At 32.7% G+C, this 5,450-nt stretch overlaps 1 pseudogene; it reads left to right on the forward strand.

The window, feature by feature from the left end:
• The first annotated feature begins 2,754 nt into the window (after nt 1-2,754).
• On the forward strand, nt 2,755-5,019 carry LOC145112193 (MLO-like protein 11; annotated as a pseudogene).
• The last annotated feature ends 431 nt before the right edge of the window (nt 5,020-5,450 follow it).

The raw sequence follows: 5,450 nt of genomic DNA on the forward strand, positions 1-5,450 counted from the left end.
TAGTGTGGCTGCCAATCTTTATCCCTTTCTCCATTTTGTCGCCTTCAAGCTCTGAATTAGGGTTTACATTGGCGATAATTTCAATTTCTCTTACACCAAACATCCCAGCTCTTCAACCATAAATCCACCGCTGCTACTCCGCCTCCTTTCTCCGGGCTCCGCCGCTCTTCGAAGATCGACTCGGCTTCACTCTCCACAACTCAACCGTTCTTAAAAAAATTCAATTCTCACATACGTCTCTCCTCTTATTCTACACGACCTTACACCGGCAATGTGACCAATCGCCATGGACAGTACTGAGAAGGTATACACATGCTTTTTCATCTTAGATATTTTTTATGTACCATCAGAACTAATGGTTGATGTAATGGATATAGGCATTGTTGATGATGACCAAATAAATTTGGATACAAATAGCAACCTTGGAATGTAATGGACATATACACTTTTTTTTCACCATCTGCAGAGATCTTAACCACACCAATCAGTACATTGTGGGACTAGCTCTTTGTGCTTTGGGTAATATAGGTTCTGCAGAAATGGCTCGTGATCTTGCACCTGAAGTTCAAAGATTGCTGCAATTTCGAGATCCAAATATTCGTAAGAAAGTAAGCTGATGTTAACATTCATTTCATTTCATGATCTCTCAAGGATGTTTCATCTAATTCTCACATTTCACACTTCATAGAATCATACTCACACAAGTTCTTACAATTACAGGCAGCATGAGGTTCCCTACTTAAAGAAAAGCATCATGGGGTTCTTTTAACAGCAATCCAGCTCTGTACAGATCTCTGCAACCTTAATGAAGAGGCTCTTGAATTTTTCAGGAAGGTAAATATACTTGATCTTGTCAAAGATCCTCTATTATTTGTTGGGATTGTCTTCTTCTTGTTCTCTTTCTTTATCTTTCTAATGTGTATTTGTGCTATGAATTGTTTGGCATATGATTTTGTAAGGGCAAATTAGTAATTTTAGTGATGAGATATATTTCTTTTTTCCTCCTTTGTAAGGGTGTGTTTGAGAAAGCGAGATTTAGGTGTGGGACACTGGTTCAATCATTCTTTCTGTTCACTGAAGCACTAGGTCTGATTCTTCTCATCATACATAGTAAAGTATGTTATCATTTGTAGATTTTTTGTGTATTTTTTTTATTACATAGGTTTTAGAAATACTATCACGATATATGCATGTATTATGATGAAGATTGGTTAAAATCATTTATGCCTTCATTGTGTTGGACAAAATGCCCAAGTCAGTTATAGCTTTTGATGTATGTCAATCTATCTCAGGGATGAAATAGAACTTTAATGAAGAACTAACTACAACTAATTAGTTTATGGAAGGGTATTCTTAATTCTTAAGCCACATGAATCTAAAACTAGTACTTTAAAAGATGAAGGCTATATGTAAGTAAATTGATTTGAGATCCTCATTGATATGAATGCCTCTAATATTTTCTTGTTCTCAATGTAAAAACCTGTGTGAGGGAGAATGCTGTTAAGTCATTTTGCAGGATTGGATCATAGATGAAGGACACCAATTTGGTTGAGTTTTTTTTCCTTTTGGTTAATGTTGATTTTATTTATTTCTTAGTAATTAGTAATTTACTTTTATACTCCTATGTTCTTGTCCATTTTGGAGTTCATAGTGATTTTGTACTTTTGTATCCATGTCTGCAGAGGTTAATTGGCTGCTGGTGAATGCTTGTTGGATCAAGTTCAATAGCATAAAACCAACAATTGATGGTGAAGCTTATGAAATTGAAGATGCTTCCAGTTTCCACATGGTACTTGTTCAGATCCCCATGTGTAATGAAAGAGAGGTAACAGATCAATTCCAATTGCTTGTTGATTTTGATGTGTTAGTTACTATTTATACTTAATAAATTTCTACCCATTTACGTAAATATGTGAATTTAAAATGGTCAAAAATTATTCAAAATGGTTACACTTCTATCGTGTTTGGACATGTATTTTGGAAAATATTATAATGTTTGGATGTGTATTTTAAAAGAAGATTGCAATGTTCGGGTAATTTATGAGTATTTTTCAACTAAGGTTTAAATAGTCAGTGAAATTACTCATATACCCCTCAAATAACGAAAAATTTACCAATATTCATCACCTTTGAAAATGATAAGTAATTACGCTTTAAAACATTGCCTCATGTTATATGATTCCAATTATTGAATATTATTATATTACAATGCACATCCAAACACCTATAGATCACTTTATTTAAAAATAGATCATTATTTAAATGTATGGAATTCATAATTATATTTAATAAGCTAATTTTCTGTGGATATTTTTTTTGAAGGTCTATCAATAATCAATTGCCTCTACTTGTCGATTTACTTGCTGCCAAAGGTAAAACTACTTAAAAACTTGATTCTGGATGGAATTACAATGTAACGTAAGTACTATTTTATACTAAACATTCTTTCCATGTTTCCCATCTCCAATGGGTTCTTTTTCAAAATCAATATCAACCTGTAAAACAAAATTATATGAATTAATATTTGTTTTAACTAAATTACAACTTTCATCCTTGTGGTATGTCAAAAGTTATGGTTTTTTTTCTAGATGTTTGATTTGTTGCACAGATGATCCCTAAAGTGTAAGTCTAAAATGGCTATTTTACCCTTGTCTTCATCTCCTTCATCTTAAACTCTAAAATTAAACCAATTTCCAAATCAAAACCTAAAAAAATATAACCTAAAGTTGAACCTTTTTATCCTTGAATGATATTATGAGAAAGGTAGGGAATTCGTTCGGGAACCCGGAGCAAGGGTATACTCATAACCTCATCACGGGTTCATACAAGTGTTGTGTTTATTGCCATTTGTGAAGCGGATTATTAATTATCAAAGTAAGTCAGTGCATTGGTGTTTTTCAGGTTGATAATGAAGTGGATAGACATGATGTGCTAATTGGTATTATACACTTGTACTTATATATCTAGTTAATAATCATTCTTGAATATAACAATTGTTTTTGTTTTTAATCATATTAGATGATGTTATTTAGTAACAACTTGTTTACTTGTGCAGAAATATCAAGAGATGAGACAATGCGGAGGCAGTCAACTGTGGTCAAATTTCACTCATCCAACCCTTTGCTTACAAATGGTTTAGTTACTTGGATGGTAAGTACATTACATTTTTATATCCTTATTTTCCCATTAACAATTATTATAACTTACAAGAAATTAGTTACATTAACTATGATTCATATATTTTTTGTTTAAATTGGTTTACAGATATGTTTTTTTAGACAATTTGGGCGTTCTGTTGTTCGTGCACATTACCTTACTCTGGGTAAAGCCTTCATCATGGTATGAAACCTTAACTTATGCTAAGTTGTTTAAATCGTATATTTCTGTAGTACACCTTTAACTTTGTAATATATTAAGTTGAGTCCCCTTAATTGAATTGCAATATAGGTGTTCAAATTATGCCGTAAACCTTATTTTTGAATCTTGTACCTTGAAATTATTGTTCATAGTTGTTTGTTTTTCTTGTTCTTGGCAGAACCACAACCTCACATCAAAATATGATTTTCACAGTTATATGATTCGATCCATGGAAGAAGAATTTCAAAGAATAGTTGGAGTAAGGTAAGGAACTTTCATTCTATATTTCTATCACATCTGCAGTAGTTTTTTTAATTCTTACTCTTTTTCATTAATATAAAGTTGCTTTCTTGATTCCTTGCAGTGGTCCACTCTGGGGATTTGTGGTGGCCTTTATGCTCTTTAACATAAAAGGTATTAATTTTACACTGAACAAGCTTTCTAGGGTAATTTTCAATGGTGTGGGCGTTCACGTCTTTTGCACAGATGAACTAAATAATTGTACCTTGCTTGCAGGATCAAATTTATTTTTGGATTGCTATCCTTCCTATTACTGTAAGAAGTCACTTTTATCATTGTTAGCTATTGGCCTTTTTCATATTCTAACTGTGTGTGTGTGTGTTTATGTTCAACTTGTTTTGCTTGTGGGGACATAACTGCAACATGTTATTACTACTTTGGCACTTGAAAGTGCTGCAAATACAGGAGGCTTCTTTTGCTGAAAGAAGGTTAAAGCCTCGAGATGAACTCTTTTGGTTTAAAAAGCCAGAACTTTTGCTCAACTTAATCCATTTTATTCTTTTCCAGGTTTGTGTAGTTTCATTCCATTTGATTCTTCATTTTCATCAAGTGTTTGTTTTTAGGGCTAATAACACAACTTCAAAACTCATGATCAATTCGTATGCAAAACACGTTTGAGCTAGCTTCTTTCTTTTGGTTCTGGGTAATTTCTTCTACTTAATCCCCTAACATATATTTATACATCACCTATGCACTTTTGTTATTCCAGTGGCAATTCAGTTATAATTCGTGTTTCGTCAAGAACCACATGCTCGTGTACATACGCCTGTTTTTAGGGTTTGAATAAAGTTCCTTTCAATTTTGACACGGATTTCATACAAAATTAAACCTCTCAATATTCTTATCTGTTGTTCTTATCTCCTGTTTCCATTATCCAGGTTTGTGGGCCAATTCTTATGCAGCTATAACACCCTACCACTCTATGCCCTAGTTACCCAAGTACGATTGTTTCATAAAAATATCCAAAAATATGTGGGAGACTCCAACATTCCGACAGATATAGACACTTATATAACAGTGTCGCACTGATGTGAGATACAATAACATGAACAATGTATTGTTGTACACAGATGGGTACGAATTACAAGGCGGTTAGGCATATATGGAGATGATTCAACGGTTCACACGGATACAAGCACAGTCATATCTGTTGAGGAATTAGAGCACCATGAGCTGGTACCAACATGTGTGTGTATGTATCCTTTTCATACCATGAAGCCTTAGATCATCCTGTTACATGTAAGTTTTTAAAGTCCATTGTTTCTCATTCGTCTATTTAAATTGGATATGTCGCTATCTAACTTCTTATAGTTATTGATTGGTTTCTTGTTATATATGCTTAAATCTTAACAGCTATCATGACAACGTTCAACAGTAGTTTTGGATCGACACCTTCTAGCAGAAGATATCGTGTACATATTCTTGTGCTGCTATTGTGGATTCAGGAACATCCTTTCTTACTAGTCCAACTGTATGTATCTTTACGTGAAGCTTCTGTTAGAACTATTAATCTCAGGGATTTCAAGTTTTTCATATTTATTGTATCTAATTAGTTCGAAAATTTCTGTTACAACTTCTATTGATTTGTTTTATCTTTCCATGGGACGATTATTTGTATGACATTAAATTTTATGCAATGGATTGTATTTTTTGTAAATGATGTTTTATTTTCTATTATGAGACATTAATTGCAAATTTAATTTGAATATTAGTAAATCTATAAATAATATTTTTTTTAAACATTTAAAATTACGATACGCAAAAATGTGTGTCATCTTCATTTATGACATGAC

This window comes from Lactuca virosa, chromosome 5 (assembly GCF_052849685.1).
Source record: "Lactuca virosa cultivar CGN04683 chromosome 5, Lactuca_virosa_CGN04683_v6, whole genome shotgun sequence".
NCBI classification, from domain to species: Eukaryota; Viridiplantae; Streptophyta; class Magnoliopsida; order Asterales; family Asteraceae; genus Lactuca; species Lactuca virosa.